General features: G+C 26.6%; 1 pseudogene; it reads left to right on the top strand.

Moving 5' to 3' along the window:
• LOC124910122 overlaps positions 1-22,166 on the top strand; it is a 36,542-nt pseudogene extending 14,376 nt beyond the window's left edge.
• Positions 22,167-22,551: the final 385 nt, after the last annotated feature.

Raw genomic sequence — 22,551 nt, 5'->3', positions numbered from 1 at the left:
TGATATTTAAAAAAACATGTTAGGCTGAATATATTAAAAAAATTTAAATACTAAAATTTTTGACCAGATTTTTTAATCATACATGAGTATATTTTAATAAGTTTTTATTGATTTTTTTGTATTTTAAATAGAGTTGAAAAAATTAACATGATATATTAAAATTGGGAAAAATATAACTTAATTTTATATGGACTAAATGGTTGTTGAAAAATATTACACTTTAAAATGATTATTATTTTGAGAAATTTAATAAGAAAACAAGAAGTCTAATTGCACTTTTTAATTATAAATGGTTTGAATAATAATTATTTTATACATTTTAATTATAAATGATAAAAGGATAGAGAGACTTCGTCCCATAATAGAGTTTTACTTTTGATATGACACAAACAAGTATCATCGTCTGAACAATACATTATACATTAGCAAGATATGGACAATTTTCTTGTGGGGCATAACTACAAGTTGTTCACTAAGATGATTTTATATAATTTTTATTAGAAAAAACTTTAGGAGTCAAAGATTCCATCCAAAATTCCGTTTTTTGGATGGAGCGTTATACATGGTGGAATAACAGATGATATGTGCATGAAAATATATTATATTATGGCTAGTCGTATGTGTCAAAAAGAGGTTGAATTTGTAACTCACTTATTTTAGCATTGTCGACGAGTGACTAGTATTTGAAGCCTTTTTGTTAAGTATTACTAAGATTCATTTAGGTAATTGCTGAGAAGTTGGATTGATGCGGGTGATATGACAAACCTACATATTTGGGTTATGAACCCAATTATTCTTTGGTGGACTATCTAGTTGGAGAGAAATCGTCGAACTTTCAATGACCGGAGTCGTCCGATGCGTATCATTCATATTACTATTATTCATATTACTATTATTACGATCCTTTTTGAGATTCGTGTAGAAAAACTAGTATAGTCTGTCGAGGAGTTAATTGTTCTTTAGAACTTGATAATTTTTTAAGTATTTATTTTTTCTTAATTTTTATTTGTTATTTTCCCATAATGCTTTATTATTATTGTGTTTAAACAATTATTTTTTCAATTTTTAATAAAAAATTACCTTTTAAAAGAATTATAATTTAAATACCAAATATATGATCACTATCCATAAAATTAAATTAATTTTTACAAATAAAAAATCATTCTTAATTTTAACTTTAATGAATTTTCAACTAGATTATAATTGACAATAGGTTATTTTTCAATTTTATATTAAAAAAAATATGAATTTATTTCTAATTATATTATATTTGTTATTTTTTTCTGACAAATTAACATATATAAATATTTGATTTTAAGTCTAGCATATTTGAAAGTAAATGTACAATCATAAGTGATAATGGTTTATTTGAAATTTTTATTGGTTTTTTTATAAACAAATTTGTTTGATAATAAAATTAGATTATTTGTTTTTTTAATTGATTAAAATTTTAAATATTTTTATATTATAATATTAAATATTTTTATATTTTAATTAATTAATGTGTGATTCAGTTATTCAATTTTTTAATAGAATGATATTTAAAAAAACCATGTTAGGCTAAATATATTAAAATACCAAAAATTGTGACCAGATTTTTTAAACATATATGAGTATTTAATAAGTTTTTATTGATTTTTTTTTTTGTATTTTAAATAGAGTTGATAAAACTAACATGACATATTAAAAATGGAAAAATATAACTTAATTTTATATGGACTAAATGGTAGTTGAAAATATTACACTTTAAAATGATTACTATTTTGAAGAGTTTAACAAGAAAATAAGAAGTTTAATTGCACTTTTAAATTATACATATTTAAACAATAATTCTTTTATCATCATTTTAATCCCAAATAGATGCAATTTTGGTACAAACAATGTTGATTAATTTTAAAATGAACCGTACATAATATTAATACAGGCAAAAAAAAAAGAAACACATTTTAATGTCAATTACTCTAAAGAGATATAAGATAGTATAAATTATTGGTTAATTTGAAGTATAAAATTGGTAAAAATTATATTTATATGATATATGGTATAAGGATAAAAGATAGTTATTAAGATGTGGATATGTAAATTAATTGTGTTTTATATTATTAATATTTAATTAATTTATTATTATAAAATAATAAATATTTTATTATTTTAATTATTACATTTCACGCTTGAGACTATAATTTTGTATTATTTTTTCATTTAATTTACTCTAATTTCATTATATCATATTGTATTGATTTTTTTATATTAATTTTAATAAAAGTTTAATTAATATTCTCATACATTTTTATGTGAATTATATTGATTTAATTTAAATTTTATTAATCAATAATAATAAAATAATTAATTAATTAAGACATTCAAAGTGAATTATTTAGTTAAAATATTATGAATCAATTATAGTAAGATAAATAATTAAGATATTTTAAATAAATTGAATCCTTAAATTTTTATTCCCGAGCTAAGTTAATGGCTTAAATAAATAATTATAATATATAAATAACAATTATTTATATGTATAATATTTTAATAATATAAAAAAAATTACACCTAAAAGGACAGTTATAAATTTATACCATAAATATAAATTGCATAAAGATATAAATTTAAATTAACAAAGAAAAATAAAATATATCCTAAAAATTGTATACAAACATTTTAAAAATAAATTGTACAATCTCAAAAATCCCTATGAGTTTATTTGGTTTATTATAGTTCATATCATATTTAATTATTATTATTTTTTTGCTAATGTTTGACAAAATACAATGATTGTGAAAATAATAAAATTATATAAAAAAATATACATTATTATTTTTACACTAAATAAAATTTTAAAATCATATTATAATTTAAACACCAAATATATGATCACTATCCATAAAATTAATATTTATATAAATAAAAAATCACTCTTAATTTTAACTTTAATAATTTTTCAACTATGTTATAATTGACAATATATTATTTTTTAATTTTATATTAAACAAAAAAAGTATGAATTTATTCCTAATTATATTATATTTGTTATTTTTGTCATATAAGTTAACATATAAATATTTGATTTTAAGTCTAGCATATTTGAAAGTAGATGTGCAATCAGAGTCGGTCCCGAGTTTTGAGTTGCCCCAGTCCCGGTAGAAAAAAGTCTATAAATTTTTGTTTTCCTAGATCTAGTTTAAAAAATTGATAAAAAAAATTGTTTTTTTTTCTTGAGATTTGAACTCATAACTATTAAAATATTTTAAGTTTTTATCCTTAATCACTAAGCTACACAATTTTATGTTTAAAATTACAATAAACTTAACTAAATACCTTAATAATTTTAATAAGTGGGCTACCCTAGCCCGAGGGCTTGCCGGGCCGACCCTGTGTGCAATCATAAGTGATAATAATGCATGGGAAATTGGACTAAATGACCCTAAAGATAGGGGTATTTGCGTCCGTGGTCACTGATAATTAAATTTGATCTGGTGACCACTTTATTTTTTTTGGACGAAATTACCCTTTTCGCGTAACGCGAAGTGGCTTCGCGAAACGCGAAGTGAATTAGGTTCATATAAATACTTAAAATTTTCATTTCCTTCATTTTGCTTCTCTCTCTTCCCTCTCTTCTCTCTCTTCTCTCTCTGTTCTTGTTCGTCGGCCGGCGACGGCGAAAACTTTGGCGACGGCGACGGCGAAAACTTTGGCGACGAGGACTACGATTATGCCCCATGAATCTACAAAGATAAGAAAACCTTAACCTGAACAATAAGATGAATAAAAAACATAAAGCCTTTCGCGAAACGAGAAGCACTTCGCGAAACGAGAAGCACTTCGCGAAACGAGAAGCCCTTCGCGTAACGAGAAGCCCTTCGCATAACGAGAAGCCCTTCGCGTAACAGAACCCATATGATCTGCAAATATCATCATCGACATAAGAACAATAAGATGAATAAAAAAATGAATCAATATGAATCAATATGAACCAGTATGAACCAATATGAACAGATTTAATTGATTTAAGGTTTTCAGATGGAGATGCTGGAAACATGAACATAAATCGATTTGGGTTAGAGTTAGAGTTTGAAATGAAGGTATTGAAATAAGAACATAAATCTGTATTATAAACATCGATTCAGGTTTAACCTAATTCACTTCGAGAGAAGAGAGAGAAGAGAGAGAAGCAAAATGAAGGAAATGAAAATTTTAAGTATTTATATTAACCTAATTCACTTCGCGTTTCGCGAAGCCACTTCGCGTTACGCGAAAAGGGTAATTTCGTCCAAAAAAAAATAAAGTGGTCACCGGATCAAATTTAATTATCAGTGACCACGGACGCAAATACCCCTATCTTTAGGGTCATTTAGTCCAATTTCCCTAATGCATTGGTTTATTTGAAATTTTTATTGTTTTTTTATAAACTAATTTGTTTGATAATAAATTTGATTATTTGGTTTTTTTAATTGATTAAATTATTTCATATTTTTTATATTAAAATTATATATATATATATTTTTTGATATTTTAATTAATTAATGTTTGATTCAATTATTCAAAAAATTTGACCAGATTTTTTAAACATACACGAGTATATTTTAATAAGTTTTTATTAAAAAAATTTGTAATTTAAATATAGTTGATAAAACTAACATGATATATTAAAAATGGGAAAATATAATTTAATTTTATATGGACTAAATGGTAGTTGAAAATATTACACTTTTAAAATGATTATTGTTTTGAGAAGTTTAACACAACTAAACAAGAAGTATAATGGCACTTTTTAACTATACATGATTTGAATAATAATTCTTTTATCATTATTTCATTTTCAAATTAAACGCACTTTTAGTACAATTAAGTTGATTAATTTGAAAATGAACCGTAATATTAATAAATGAAAAAAACACGTTTTAACGTCAACTACATGTTTTATTTGATTTTGATCGAAAAAATCAATAATGTACACTCAACTAAAATTTTATTTAAACGTTTGAAATACCAAAAATAAAATAATGAATTGAATTTCAATTTCACATAATTTTATGCATACTAAATATTGAATTATTAGTGAAATTGTTTCCATGGCTAATTTAAAGATTAATAGTCGTGATGTTAGATCTGGATAACATAAAATGAAAAAAAAGAGAGTTTTATTTTAAAGAAAAAAGTACTTAGTAATTGAAAAGTAAAATAAATGCAAATAACTAATATCACATTATTTCAAAGATAGAAAAAATAGATATATTGACTTGATTTGCACGATATGAAGGCTCCAATAATTATTTGCCATATTCCCAAACAACACATATTCCCAAATAAATGGTTATTAAATTCCCAAATAAATGGTGCATGGCCGTTCTTAATTGGTGGAGTGATTTGTCTGGTTAATTCCGTTAACGAACGAGACCTCAGCCTGCTAAATAGCTATGCGGAGGTGCCTCTCTGCAACTAGCTTCTTAGAGGGACTATGGCCTTTTAGGCCACGGAAGTTTGAGGCAATAACAGGTCTGTGATGCCCTTAGATGTTCTGGGCCGCACGCGCGCTACACTGAAGTCAACGAATCTATAGCCTTGGCCGACAGGCCCGGGTAATCTTTGAAATTCCATCGTGATGGGGATAGATCATTGCAATTGTTGGTCTTCAATGAGGAATTCCTAGTAAGCGCGAGTCATCAGCTCGCGTTGACTACGTCCCTGCCCTTTGTACACACCGCCCGTCGCTCTTACCGATTGGATGGTCCGGTGAAGTGTTCGGATCGCGGCGACGTGGACGGTTCGCCGCCCGCGACGTCGCGAGAAGTCCACTGAACCTTATCATTTAGAGGAAGGAGAAGTCGTAACAATGTTTCCGTATGTGAACCTGCGGAAGAATCATTGTCGAAAACTATTTCAAATAACCAACGAACATGTTAAAAAAATGGGTTGTGATTGACCTTGGTCAGTCTATTCCTTTCATGTGATTGGGATGCATGCTTTGTATCCTCTTTTGGGTAGATTATATGTTCCCCCAACTCATAAACAAAACCCCGGCGTAAACCGCCAAGGAATGTTAAAAAGACTACCCATGTTAGACCAATTTATTCAGTCTTCTATCTTATTAATTTAGATATTCCATATATCTAATATGCAATAATTATGATGACTTGTGATTCTTTAATGATCTAAATTATGATGATGATTTGGATGTTTGTCCGCATGATTATAGTTTATAAGATAACCATTGAAGTTCTAATTAGCTTGGAATTATAAGTCAAAGCTATGCATGTTGGTCTTATAATTTGATGGTTTTGATTGAGTGATTTGTTAGATTTTGTAAAATTTGTAAGAAATTCTCAGAATTTAATAATCATGTCAAATAATTGAAGTAATGCTAAATCGTGAATGTGTACTTGAATTTTTATCAAAGATTTATGTGGATTAGGTATTCAAACCATTTAATGGCAGCCCTTATGTGCATGTATAAATATATCATATATTTGGACACAAAATACTCTTATGTGATCATATCCAAAGTAGGTGGAAAGCAACTATTTTGTTTGGACTTATTTGAAATTATTAAAATATCAAAAAAAATCTTTTCTTTTGGATGTATCAGGATTAATGCATTGTCAAATATTAAACTCATTTTCATGTCGCTCTTTGTCTAATATTTAGTTTTCCAGAGTTAAGTTAATGGCTATTATTTATTATGTAATTAAATGATTAGAAAATATATAATAATTTATAAAAAATAAAATCATTTTTATATATAAATTTTTAATAATAAAAAACAAATTTACAAATATTTTAACGTCATAAATATAAATTGTATACAGATATAAATTTGAATTAACAAAAAATTATTAAAATTTCAAATTTGTAAAAAATATTTTTTAAATAGATTTTAAAATCTCAAATTTGGTTTATTATAATTTACATCATATTTTAGAAAAAAAATATTTGCATATGTTTACAAAATATAATGATGTTAAAAATAATAATATTATATAAAAAAAATTATATAATATTATTTTACACTAAATAAATATTACAATAACACATATATTTTAGTTTACTTAATTTTATAAATATAATATATATAATTAAAATTAAAAATTAAATAATTTAAATAATTTAAATAAATATTATAATATAAAATAAAATACCTTACCTAAACTTTTAATATTATATATAAAAATAAAATATATTATATAAATATTAAAATAAAATATATTACAAAAATATTAAAATAACAAATATATTTTAGAAATAATTAGGTGAGGGAATTTGGTGAGCTGAAAAAATTAAATAATTTCTTTCTTTTTTTTCTTTCCTCCCACTTTTACATTTCTCGTATTATATTTATAAAATTAAGCAAAATAAAATATATCTTGTTATTTTAATATTGATGAAATATATTTTATTTAATATATGTATTATTAATTATAAAAGAAATTATATTACATAAATATTAAAATAATAAATATAATTTTTTTTATAAACTAAAAAGAAAATATATCAATAAAATTTTAATATTATATATTAAAATAAAATATATTATATTATATAAATATTAAAATAAAATAACAGATATATATTTTATTTTTACTTCAATTAATAAATATAATATATATAATTAAAATTAAATGATAAATAAAATATTACAGACTAAAATAAAATACATTACATAAAATATAATATTATATATTAAAATAAGATTAGAATCTTTTGGTAATTGTAAAATATTATAAATACAGTAAATAATTATTTTATTTTAAGGGTTTTTTATTGATGTTTTTATAAATATTTTAAGATTTGTATTTTAGTTTATAATATTTATTTAAATTATTTAATTTAGTATATTTAGTTTTAATTATATATATTATATTTATAAAATTAATTAAAAATAAAATATATTTGTTATTTTAATATTTATGTAATACATTTTATTTTAATAATTATATAATATAATATATTTTATTTTTATATATAAAATTAAAAATTTATTTAATGTGTTTTATTTTAGTGTATAATATTTATTTGAATTTTTATTAATTTATAATGTTTAATTTGAATTATATATATTGTATTTGAAAAATGAAGTAAAAATAAAATATATGTGTTATTTTAATATTTAAGTAATATATTTTATTTTAATATTTATATAAAGTAATATATTTTATTTTTACTTATAATATTAAAAATACCTATAATATTAAAAGTTGATGTAATGTATTTTATCCTATAATATTAAAAATACCTATAATATTTATATGAATTATTTAATTTATAATGTTTAATTATGTATATTATGTTTAAATATATTTGTAATATGTATATTTGTTTTTATTTTTTTTAAATTCTTTTTAATATATTGTACCATATTATTTTCCAAAAGATAAAATAAAAAATTTATTCAATATTTGAAATAATATAATTAAAATAAATAATACATATATTAAATAAAATATATTACATAAATATTAAAATAACAAGATATATTTTGTTTTTACTCAATTTTATAAATATAATATATATAATTAAAATTAAATATTTTAAATTAAATAATTCAAATAAATATTATAAACTAAAATAAAATATTCTACATTAAAATATATTATATTATATATTCATTAAAATAAATTATATTACATAAATATTAAAATAACAAATATAATTTTTTTACTTAATTTTATAAATATAATATATAATTAAAATTAAACATTCTAAATTAAATAATTCAAATAAATATTATTAATTCAAATAAAATACATTAAATAAACTTTTAATATTATATATTAAAATATAATATATTATATAAATATTAAAATAAAATGTATTACTTAAATATTAAAATAACAAATATATTTTATTTTTACTAAATTTTAATAATATAATATATAATTAATAAATTCTAAATTAAATAATTCAAATAATTATTATAAACTAAAATAAAATATATTATATTATATAAATATTAAAAAATTTACTTAATATAAATATAAATATGGTAAATTTAATTTAATTTAAGGTTTTTTAATTGATATTTTTATAAATATTTTAAGATTCATGAAATTTAATTAAAGGTTTAGGTTATTTATTTTAGTTTATAATATTTATTTGAATTATTTAATTTTAATTATATATATTATATTTATAAAATTAAATAAAATTAAAATATATTTGTTATTTTAATATTTATGTAATATATTTTATTTTAATAATTATATAATATAATATATTTTATTTTAGTAAACGTAAGAAAAGATAGTACGTACTCTCTATCGGGTTAGATGATTAATAGAGTGGCAACATGTACATTAGCTAACTATAGCTATGATTAATAGAGTGCCATCGCATCAAAAGGGTATGCTGAATTCTCTACCATCCATATACAATTAAATAAATTAAGGAAGAAGATAGTATGTAGGTAGGTTTTAATTTGATTAAATTCAAATAAATCATTAATTATTAATCATTTACATATTCAATCAATAAACCAACTTTCATTTGTTTATTTTAATTTAATATATATAATATATATAATTAAAATTAAACATTTTAAATTCAATAATTCAATTAAATATTATAAACTAAAAAGAAAATATATAAATAAAATTTTAATAATTTATTTTATTTTAAGGATTTTTAATTGATATTTTTATAAATATTTTAAGATTTGTGTAATTTATTTAAAGATTTATTTTATTTAAAATTTATGTTATGTATTTTAGTTTATAATATTTATTTGAATTATTTAATTTAATATATTTAATTTTAATTATATATATTATATTTATAAAATTAAGTAAAATTAAAATATATTTATTATTTTAATATTTATGTAATATATTTTATTTTAATAATTATATAATATAATATATTTTATTTTAGTATGCTTACGTACTCTCAATCGGTTAAATAGTAAGTTTTAATTTTATTAAATTCAAATAAACTAACTCTCACTAATTATTAATCATTTATATATATTCAATCATTAAACCAACTTATATTTGTTTATTTTAATTTAATATTTTAAATATATTGGATTAGATTGAAAGTGTGACTTATTACCAATTAAAGTAGGGATCATAATACAATTTTTAGAATGATTAATGAGTAATTTGGTAAATCATAACCATACAAACTTAAATGAAATAAAATGGTGATTTCATGGTGGTGGGCTGAATTTCATGTTTCAGCTGGGTTAATCACAAATACATTAAAAAGTAACTCCCAACACTTTTTCACTATAATTATTTTTTCAATAATATTATTGTTTGTGACCATCAATATTCTTTTAGTTATAATAAAAAATTATAAGCTTATGTTATTTACGGGGACAATGACATTTATAATTCGTCTCGTTAATTTCAATTTAAATTGTCTCGTTATTGCGGATTTTCTTCGGTTTGATCGGTAGTTGACCGGAATGGGACGGTGATGATATTTGTGTTCTCCGATCTCACCCAATTAAATATTTAATATCAACAATATATTTATTTATTTTTCATATTTTAAAAAGTTTTAAGTTTATATTTTTTAAATAATATAAAATTTAATATATTATAATATTAAAAAAATCTATTTAATATAATTTTATCAAAAAAGTTTTTTTCTTTTGTAGATCAGAATATATTATAACAGTATTTATCGCACCGATCCATTCCCCATGTTTGGAATTACTTATAAATAATTCATATAAAATCAATCATCACTTTAGAAGAGAGGTTATTAGGTTGAAACTTAAAAAAAAAACAGTATTGAATAGATTTAATAATCATATACTAATTATAAATATTTAATTAATCTCATCCAAATATTGGACTCACTTAGATTAGATTGATAAAAATATATTTTTTCGCACAAGATACTCCTATGTGATCCTATACAAGTAGGTGGAAAACATCTACTACTTTCTTTGGACTTTTTGTGAAATTATTAAACTCTATCAAAAAGAAAAAGTTTTCTTTTGAATGTAATGAGATTAGTGTATGGTGAAATATTAATTAATTCGTCATATTTAGAAGAAATGAATCATCTTTGTTATTAAATGTCATTTGGGTCATGTGGCTAAGGAGTTGATCACACTTACTTCTTCGTTCTTTGTCGAATATTTAGTTTCTCGATTTTGTGAAGTTGAGTGAATATTTTAATTAAGTTATACCTTTGTTAGATAATGGATTTTTGTTGACTATTACAAGTTGATAATAATTTATAAGAAATTTCTCCTTAATAGTGATTTCAATTAGGTGCATCAAATTTCTCAATTTTCTTAAGGATATCAATTCACATTAACATTCTAAGTTTGTTATGTACAAAATAATATGTCATCGAAATTTTATATCTTTTTTCGATTTTTGATTTATCTCTTGTGATATATGATATTTTCTTGATGTCATTTTTCTTAACAACCTTTATAAAACCACCATTGCTCAATTCTTTGTTTTCCATTTTGGTGACAAGCTAGCTAGAGTTTTTGGACTTAAACGTGTTTTTGACAAAATTATTCATTGATGAATTTCACTTAGCCGCCATTGTCAATCATAGGCTCATATATTCCCGAAACATTCATTCTCAATAAAAAAAAACATTTGGTTTGGTAACATTATCACATTGGTCTTGGTCTCATTCTATTGCCTTGACATGTTTGAATATGATATGGACAGTTCAAAATATATACCCACATTTAATTATACAAAAGTAAAAATAATAAAGTTATCAATATAAAAGATTTACTAAAAATAGTGTAAAGAGTTAAAATTTGGTCACTTTTCCCATTTAAAGCCAAAATCAATTGAAAAAGAACCCACAATATTCCATATATATTCAACATGATAGAAACAATCTTACGATATCTCAACAAATGCTTAAACTATTAAAATAAAATTTTATCCATGATGATCGGTTATTTTTTCAAGCTCAGGGTAATTTCTTTAAATGGAGACTATATATTTTGTACATCACAAATGAGATAAAAAAAATAAATTAGTTACATACGAACAACAAAGATAGATTGATAGCATTTTGAGGTATCATTAGAAGAAGAACATCTTCTTAGGATCCTTAAGTTTGCGCTATGTTATAATCAATTGTTGTCTTCCCCCTTTAACTTCTGCAAATTTGATACTTACCTACTTACTTATTTAGTAAATTTTGAAGAATTCAAATTAGAGTGAAAAAAAAAAAATAGAATGAAAATTGAAAAAAAAAGTTAAAAGATTGAATATGAAGAATGATGAGGAACAATAATATTTTATTATTAAAGTAAACTTGAAGATCAAGATTTATATTAAGAACTATTTTTTTGGAAATATAAAAAATTTAAATATGGAGTGGTGTAATATATTTATGATGATATTTGGAGTTGAGGTTGGATAAGACTGTATTTATGATATATTTGTAATAATAAACATTTGAAAAGTCACGTTAAGTTTTAATGAAATAAATACTTTTATAATTAATATAGTTCGGTGTCGGGTTTTGAGTTTTGCACACCCGACCGAGTAACTTAACGAGCACATATTATTAAATTTATTAATATATAAATAATTAAAATATACTCTATAATATTATTTTATTTAAATCAATATTACAGATATTTTAAAAGAAAATGTTTTTAAATAAATTGATTTTTCTTACCCAAACCAAGTCTAGCTCCGAATCTGTGCATTATCAAGTTAGTGTATTAGTATTATTGTACCTTATGATTGTTGTATTTTTTTTTTCTTCAGCTTCGTCTTGCCCTTGCATAAATGGGAGCAATCACTTAGTTTAAAAGTTAATATGATAAGTTCTCATGATCCTATTCGATCTAGTGAATAAAGCTTGAGGACTTATTTGACATTTTCACCAAACTATATTAACTATAAATCATGTCCATTTGAAAATACTTCTATATTCAAACGGTGTTAATATCACATGGCATTGGTCAAGAACTAACCTTTAGGGATTCATGGGAGCAATTATTAGTGGCCGTTCTTCCAGCTCTTCGATTATGTTCCGTAGACGTGTGTTGTCGTCGTACGAGGATGAATTTACTTGTTTAAACTCGTGACATTGAAGTATTAGAGTCTATAACTCGTTGTTCTTGATGTCACTGTCTACTTCTTCTTCAATGTCTTCTAATATTTCTTCCTTCAAGATTTTATTATCAGAGGCAACATTAGAAGCATCACTGTCGTTTTCTACATTTCTGCCAAAACCAAACCAATCTATTTTACATAAACAGAGAAAAAAAGCTTATAGTTCATCTATTTTACCTTGTTAAATCGTTTTCCAACACTCTCTGAATATTAACCTACACCAGAAAAATAGACATTTAAGCTGAACATTATGGATTGGATTGACAAGAATTAAGTGCATAATAGAGAAAGGGAAATTTGACTAAATAACCTCAAAGATGAGGTTATTTGAGCAGGTGGTAAGTTACTAATTAAATTGCGCTCGTGGTCTTTTTATTTATTTTTTTGACGAAATTGCCCTTGTAGCGAAACGCTAAGTGGTAAGGTGTGAAATGTCCAGATTACCCTTACTATTTAATATATCCCAGCCTATTTTTTTCATTTCTTTTTTTCTCCTTCTCTCTCTTCCCGCTCTTCTCCTCCTTCTCTCTAAGCTGGGCGACGGCGATCGGCGGCGACGGCGAAATCCACGACGATGAGCTCCACGACGAGCACAAGCACGGTTACACTTGGTACGTTTATCCTATGATACTTCAAGTTTATTATTGATGTTTGGTTTATGCATCTTTGAATCTGTTATTTAGGGTTTATTTTCTGTTTCGCTAAGTGCTTAGCGTTTCGCTAAGTGCTTAGCGTTTTGCTAAGTGCTTTGCGTTTCGCTAAGTGCTTAGCGTTTCGCTAAGTGCTTAGCGTTTCGCTAAGTGCTTAGCGTTTCGCTAAGTGCTTAACATTTCGAAATGGATATATTGAACCCTATTTATTATTATTATTATTATTATTATTATTATTATTATTATTATTATGCATTGTTAAGCTATCTAGAGATTTTCCCATCTCTTTTGAAGATTATACATAATACAAAGGATATGTTAAGCATTTTCAACCATTTAGATAATTTTGGACAAAGTCTGCCTGTTTAAAGTACATAGATATATTTTCTTATGGTGTATATTGGAGATCATTATGTATTTAGATAATCAATAAACGAAATAATAGCAGTAGTAGATAGATAGATGATAGATAATCTTGGACAAAGTCTGTTTGATCTTTTGCTCCCTATGTATGTACAATTTCATCAATCCCTTTACATTTTATTTGTTGTTAACTGTTTGATTTATAGAAAGAGTTAAGAGCAGTAGTAGATAGATAGATGATAGATGATTAACATTGTTGAGAATGAACTGAACTGAACTGCATGCAGCACTAAAGGTCCAGCAGTGGTAGGATGGGATAAGTGGTTTCAAGGAGCTCATAACTCACGAGGAGGACGCAAGCGCTGGATTTGAGGTAATCTTCTTCTACTTCTTCCCCAATCCCCGTCAAGACATGGAGAAGAAACATATACATCATCCAGACAGGGGAGATTGAAGAAAGATAATCTGTTGTAATTTTTGAATATAGCTAGAGAGAAAGAAAGAAAGAGAGGTGGGATGTTGATGAAGTTGGTGTTTTTTGACTTTGTAATTTTGGTTATTGTTGTTGTAATTCTGTCATTGTTATAATTGCCATTGGTTACTAATGAATTTGATCACAATTCTCTTTTCTTACTTCTTTTGTTTGTTTGTATATGTTCAAGTTTGGCTGCAATAATAGATGATGTTCTCTGCAAATAAATCAAATAATATTGTCATTACAGATAATGACGAGTTTCTTCTTTACATCCATTTTGATGAAACATTGATTGTAAAACACATTTCCTAATATGTTTGCTATATCGAGTTGTCTAGCTATTTCATCAACCAGCAGTCTCATCATTCGCTATATTTGGTTTGTCTAGCATTTGTATATGTTTTTGCCACCAAATTTTATATTATTGATCAATTTTTTTCAGGCTATCATTATCTTACACTTATTAGATAACATTTTTTTGAATATGATGTTATTAAATTAGAACAAAGCATAAATGCTTTGAAAGAATATGATGGAATTAAAAAATGTTGATCTCCTCTAAGAGAAACAAAAATAGAAGCGAAAAAAACACAATAGACTTTCCAATAAATGTTCTTTTGGAGTTTCATTGAGGCTGACTAGGGGTGAGCAAACGGGTAAACCCAACCCGTATTACCCAACCCATATTCAACCCAAATTAAATTTACCCAACCCATAATTCAACCCATATTATTTACTAATATGGGTTGGGTATGAGTTGGGTTGAGTATGGGTTGGGTAACCCAAATTATTTTTTTTTAATTTTTTTATTTAACATTTATTTGACTCATTTAACATATTTTTATTCGTTTAACACGTTTTTCACGTTTTTGACATTTTTAATACGTTTTCACACGTTTAACACGTTTTTGACACTTTTAACACATTTAACACATTTTGATACATTGAACACGTTTTATATGTTTTTGGCATGTTTAACACGTTTTTAACACGTTTTTGACACGCTTGACACGTTTTTGACACGTTTGACACGTTTTTTCACGTTTTCGACACGTTTAACACATTTTGACACATTTTTGGCACGTTTAACACGTTTTAACACGTTTAATACGTTTTGACACGTTTAACATGTTTTTCACATTTTTGACACATTTCACACGTTTTTCACGTTTTTGACACGTTTTAACACGTTTAACACGTTTTCCACGTTTTTGACACGTTTTGACACGTTTAACACGTTTTCACGTTTTTGACACGTTTAATACGTTTTTCATATTATTGACACGTTTTACACGTTTTTCATATTTTTGGCACGTTTAACACGTTTTGACACGTTTAACACGTTTTGACACGTTTAACACGTTTTGACACGTTTAACACGTTTTCCACGTTTTGAGACGTTTAACACGTTTAATACGTTTTCGACACGTTTAATACGTTTTTCACACATTCAACATGTTTAACACATTTGACACGTTGGACACTATTTTCATGTTTTGACATGTTTCACATGTTTTTAACACGTTTGACACATTTTTCACGATTACGACATATTTAACACATTTTGACACATTTTTCACGTTTTTGGCACGTTTAACACGTTTTGACATGTTTAACATGTTTTTCACGTTTTTCACATTATTAACACGTTTAACACGTTTGTAACATGTTTTTCACTAGTTTTTCACGTTTTTGGCCGTTTAACACGTTTTAACACATATTTCACGTTTTTGGCACGTTTAACATGTTTTCCACGTTTTTGGCACGTGTAACACGTTTTCCACATTTTTGGCATATTTTGATACGTTTAACACTTTTTGACACGTTTAACATGTTTTTTCACATTTTTGACACGTTTAATACGTTTTCACACGTTTGATGTCAAACGTGTGAAAAACATATTAAACGTGTCAAAATACCAAAAATGTGTTAAACGTGACAAAAACGTGTTAAAACTTATCAAAACGTGTTAATGTGCAAAAAAATATGTTAAACATGTCAAAAATATGTTAAATGTGTAAAACATGTTAAAATGTCAAAAACGTGTTAAACGTGCCAAAACGTGTTAAACGTGCCAAAAACGTAAAAAAAGTGTTAAACATGTTACAAACGTATTGAACATGTTACAAACATGTTAAACGTGTTAAGAATGTGAAAACGTGAAAAACATGTTAAACATGTCAAAAACGTATTAAACGTATCAAAATGTGAAAAATGTGTTAATGTGTGAAAAACGTGTCAAATATGTCAAAAACGTGTTAAACATGCCAAAAACATGAAAAACATATTAAACGTGTGAAATACGTGTTAAACGTGTGAAAAACGTGTTAAACATATCAAAAACATGTTAGAATGTTAAAAACGTGTTAAACGTGCCAAAAACGTGAAAACTGTGTTAGACTTATCAAAAACGTGTTAACGTGTTAGTTATGTTTAAAACGTGTTAAACGTGCCAAAAACGTAAAAAAAACGTGTTATATTTGTCAAAAACATGTTAAACATATTAAACATGTCAAAAACGTGTTAAACGTGACAAAAACGTGTTATTAGTATGAAAATGTGTTAAACATGTCAAAATTTTGTTAAACGTGCCAAAAAGGTAAAAACGTGGTAAACGTGTGAAAAACGTGTTAAATATGTTTAAAACGTGTTAAACGTGCCAAAAACGTTAAAAAAGTGTTAAATATGTTTAAAACGTATTAAACGTGCCAAAAACGTAAAAAAACGTGTTAAACTTGTTAAAAATGCGTTAAACGTATTAAATATGTCAAAAACGTGTTCAACCTGACAAAAGCGTGAAAAACGTGTTATTAGTGTGAAAATGTGTTAAACATGTCAAAAACGTGTTAAACGTGTATAAAACGTGAAAACGTGTCAAAAATGTGAAAACGTGTGAAAACATGTTATAAGTGAAACGTGTTAAAAATATTAAAAACGTGTTAAAAATATTAAAAACGTGTTAGATGTGTGGAAAACGTGTTAAACGTGTGAAAAATATGTTAAACGTGTTCGACTTAAAGTTGGAAGATGATTAGTTTATATTAGATTAATAATAGAGAATTAAACTAAATTTATATAATTTGGGTAATTTGGGTAACCCTAACCCAACCCAAATTAAACTCAACCCATACTCAACCCAACCCATACTCAACCCAACTCATATTAACCAACCCAAATTAATATTTTGGGTTTGGGTTAGGGTTGGGTTTGAGTAAACCCATATTATGCTCACCCCTAAGGCTGACGACATCTTATTCCTAACTGTTGTTGCTACCTGCATTGTGGGGTCCTCCGTTGTTGGTAAACGAAACACGACTCTATGAACCCGAGGAAAGGACCGGAGCTTTTTGTAGTGCTAGTAGGAGCCCCGAAGCTTTTTGTAGTGTTAGCAAGAGCAAAGATTATTTGTTTATTTGTATCAATTACTGTAAATATGTACTTCACTAATAAACTATAAATACCTTTATTAGGGTACCTCTTGAGCTTGATTATATTGGTCTCGAGGTACTTTTAGTATATTTCTTCACGGGTAACGATACTCGTATCAAAACCGACCCGATAGTAGGAATAAGGTGTCACGAAGAGTATCTTTTGAATCTTAAAGAGATCGCAACGACTAAATTCCCATCATAAAATCACAGTTAATATAGTGATATATTTGTGGTTTGTTTTGGATATTTATAGTCTATTTTCTCACGTCTTACAATAACTAATATAATTTTTAAGAGTAAACTCTAGAATTTGTTTTTAATCATATTTAAAAACAATCAAAATAAAAAGATGATGAATGTCAAAAGTACTGAAAAAATGAACATTATATATTAATGCCACAAAAAGCACACAAGTTAAAACAATTATATCTACATAGCCAAGTTTAGTTTAGTTCTTTTTAGCAACCTTATAAAAAGAAAGAACATTACTGTATTAGCTGCAACAAACAACAAAACATCGTCATCATCTTAATCTTAAGTAGCATTCACACACACATAACTAATAATAATACATCATTCCATCCATCCCGATCTAAACAAAGAGTCTTCATCATAAAGGCAACAATAAGTCGCAAAGCTCAGTATATGTACTTATGGGAGTGATGATCTTCAAAAAATGGATTATAACTATCGCTCCTCATCTTTGACTCCTTATCAGTCTGCACCATATGTAAGAGATTTCAGTGAAATTTTCAATTAGTTGCATAAAACATTTTTTTCATACCCTTATACGAACAAGGTCTAAAAAAGAAACAAAAAGGTAAGCACTTAGCGAAACGGTAAGCACTTAGCGAAACGATAAGCACTTAACGAAACGGTAAGCACTTAGCGAAACGATAAGCACTTAGCGAAACGGTAAACACTTAGCGAATCTTCCCTGAAACGGAATCAATATGAACCAAATAAGAACAGATTAAATCGAAGAGTTTGAAATGAATATAAGATAATGGAAACATGAACATAAATCGAATTAGGTTAAGGTTTGAAATGAAGATCTTCTTCTCCTTTTTTCTTCGACCTTCAAATCCTTAGAATCCTTCACCTGCGTGCAAAATAAGTTTAGGGTTAGGGTTTGAAATGAAGATCGTGTAAATAAAAACATAAATCGATTTAGGTTAGGGTTTGAAATCAAGATCATGTAAGCTATGTCGCCTCCGTCGCCGTAGCCGCCGCCTCCATCGCCGCCGTCAAAGAAAGAACAAGAGAAGAGAGCGAAGAGAGAGAAAGAAAATGAAGGAAATGGAAAAATTTAAGTATTTATACTAAACCTAATCCACATAGCGAAACGCTAAGTCTCTTAGCGTTTCGCTACAAGGGCAATTTCGTCAAAAAAAATAAAAAGATCACGAACGCAATTTAATTAATAACTTACCACCGGCTCAAATAACCTATTTTGAGGTTATTTAGTCAAATTTTCATAGAAAAAGGGACAGGGCATCAGATTTTGAATTCCTGAGAGGGAGAGACAGTGAATAAATTGTTATTTTTTTCTAAATTTCCTTCTTTAATAATTTCTCTAATATTTATTAAATATATGTTTTTTATTAATTATTAATTTTAAATCAAAAATATATCTTTTCAAATTATAAAATAAATTAATCTTTGTTAGGGTATAGGCTAGTTATAGCTAATTCTCACTATAGGGAGGGGGAAGAAGACAGTGCTCGTAGAACAAACGAAGAACTGGTATTCTCTTCTGTAACTCTTCTTCTTCTTCAATTAGGCATAGTTGATGTACGTATTCATGTATGCAGATTATAGATCGTTCTTATATAATATCACCATCTCTCTGGTCGGCCTAAAATTGATAGCTTCATTTATCATTGTGTTCATCTTTCATATATGCTCGAAAATGGAAGATAATCGGTTATCACATGACCGTGCATTTTAGATCAGGTTTAGCTATTTCAAATCAATGTTGGTCTTAGAAATTCATCGGATCAATTATTTATCTTGAATGTTATAATATCATATCAATGGAAAAATTAATTAGTTTACAAATGCAAATACCTTAACCATACAGAGCTGCACTATGTAGCAGATTAGTTTATTTTTCCACTGTAAGATTTCTTAACCCCTTCCTCTATAATTTTCGATCCCTTCATTCTTGCTTCCGATACCTCGATCTGTTCACCTCAATTTGGATTCCAACAGCTTTTAAGTAGTAGTAGTAGCAGCTGCATTGTCATATTTATCCATTTTTATGTTGCAATACGAGTTTAATCGTCGATCTTCGCTAATTATCTGATCGGTGCAATAAATATATCTTATGTTTTCGTGTTCATTGTGTATTGTGTGTCGTTCATTTTCCCGTATCAATTAATTGTTAAGATTCACACATGTAGAGTCAGATCTAGAATTTGTCCATTGAACTTGATTCAATATGTCTATAATTTGTCCATTGAACTTGATTCAATATGCCTATAATTTGTCCATTGAACTTGATGCAATATGATCTTTTAACATTTCAAGCTAATCATCTTTGTTTTCCAAAATAAGTGGATTGGATGATTATCTCTTTTGACTATAATTATATGATGTGATGCTAGTTTTAACCTTTTGCCACTAAAGTTATTAATGATTTACTAGTTAAATGTAATTTTTAAGATCAGAAATGATGATGCATGATCTTATCGCTTCTTATTTGAATATGTGGACAGTAAGTAAGATGTTAGAAGGTGGGGGGACATTCAGCCAATTGTGTGCACAATGGGACTGAAAAAATTATGGTATTTCAAATGGAGTGAGTTTTCATACGTATTTAAGATATATGACTAAATTGTAATCGAAAGATTTCAATTGGTAGGCTGGATTTGCCGGTGATAATGCTCCACGGACTATCTTTCCTAGCATTGTGGGTTGTCCTCGTCACATGCGTGTGATGGATGGAATGCTGAAAGACGTCTACGTTGGTGATAAAGCTGAGATAATGAGAAACGTTTTAAATTTAAAATACCCAATTGAGGATGGTATTGTGAGCAATTGGGACGATATGGAGAAAGTATGGCATCAAACATTCAATGATCTTAGTGTTTCCCCACAAGATCATCTCGTTCTTCTTACTGAAGCACCTCTTAACTCTAAGGCTAATCGTGAAAAAATGACCCAAATTATGTTTGAGACATTTCACACCCCTTCCTTCCATGTATGTTGTCAATCAGGCAGTACTTTCTCTATATGAACATGGTGGTTACAACGGTAAGCCATTTAAAGTAATTAAAGCAAACACTTTATGTGAATTTGAAAAGAAAAGAAGAATAGTGAACCTCTTTCAATACTTGTACTTTTCATCTGGGTAGGTATTGTGCTGGAATCGGGTGAAGGTGTGAGTCACACAGTACCCATATATAATGGACAAGCCATTCCACAGTCCACACGTAACCCTTCGTCTTGATTTGGCTGGTCGAGACCTGACAGATCATTTGATAAAGATCCTGACAGAAGGTGGTTATTTATTTACCAGGAAAATTGTTAGGGATATGAAGGAAAAGCTGACTTACATAGCTCTTGACTACGAACAGGAGATTGAGACTTGAAGAACCAATTCTTCATCAATTGAGAAAACCTACAAGCTTCCTGACGGTCAAGTGATCACCATTGGTGCTGAGAGGTTTCGATGCCCTGAGATACTTTTCCAGCCATCGATGATCATCGGAATGGAAGCTGCTTCTGGAATCCACCAGATGACTTACAACTCCATCATGAAGTGTGATGTGGATATCAGGAGGGAGCTGTTTGAACACATTGTGCTTAGTGGAGGTTCAACTATGTTGCATGGTATTGCTGACAAAATGAGAAAAGAGATAATTTCCCTTGCACCTATGAAGATAAATGTGTTTGCACCTCGCGAGAGGAAGTACCTTGTCTGGATTGGTGGATCTATCTTTGCATCTCTAAGCCCTTTCAAGAAGGTAAATCTTAACTTTTTGTTTTTCAAGAAAGCAAAGGATTCACATAATTATTAATAGATGAAGGCATTCTCATGATACATAATTTATGTTGACAGGTTATATACTATATGGCTAGGTCACTCATTGTTTTCTATTTTTTTTTTTTACAGATGTTGATTACAAAGGCAGAGTATGATGAATTTGGACCTTCCATTGTTCACAGGGTAGTGTCTCCGTTATAAAACAACTGAGTATTATTTGTTAAAAAATGTTTTCTTTATTTGTTGTTTCTGGAGTTGAATTTGAACACCCTTGAAAGAGCAATGCTTTAATAGTTTCATTTTATTTCGTTATTAAGCGTTGCTTGTTTCTTCTCTATTATTTTTCAACTGTGTCATTTTGGTTTCATCGGTTATGTTTGCATATATACACACATCTATAGATTCTAAGCAGAAGAAAGTAGACAAATTAAAAAATCAAAATCAAGAAGAAGATGATAAAATTGGATGGAAAAGAATATGAGGTTATACATACATTTGAGCTGGAGTAGAACTGAGTGATAGCTAGCCCTTCTTGCCTTGTTGATCTTGTCTAGAAACTTGAGAGAAACTTGCTTTTTTAAATTGT

The sequence above is a fragment of the Impatiens glandulifera genome, chromosome 7 (genome assembly GCF_907164915.1).
Source record: "Impatiens glandulifera chromosome 7, dImpGla2.1, whole genome shotgun sequence".
Taxonomy (NCBI): domain Eukaryota; kingdom Viridiplantae; phylum Streptophyta; class Magnoliopsida; order Ericales; family Balsaminaceae; genus Impatiens; species Impatiens glandulifera.
The sequence above is the reverse complement of the archived record's forward strand: the minus strand, read 5'-3'. Positions and strand labels throughout refer to the sequence as shown.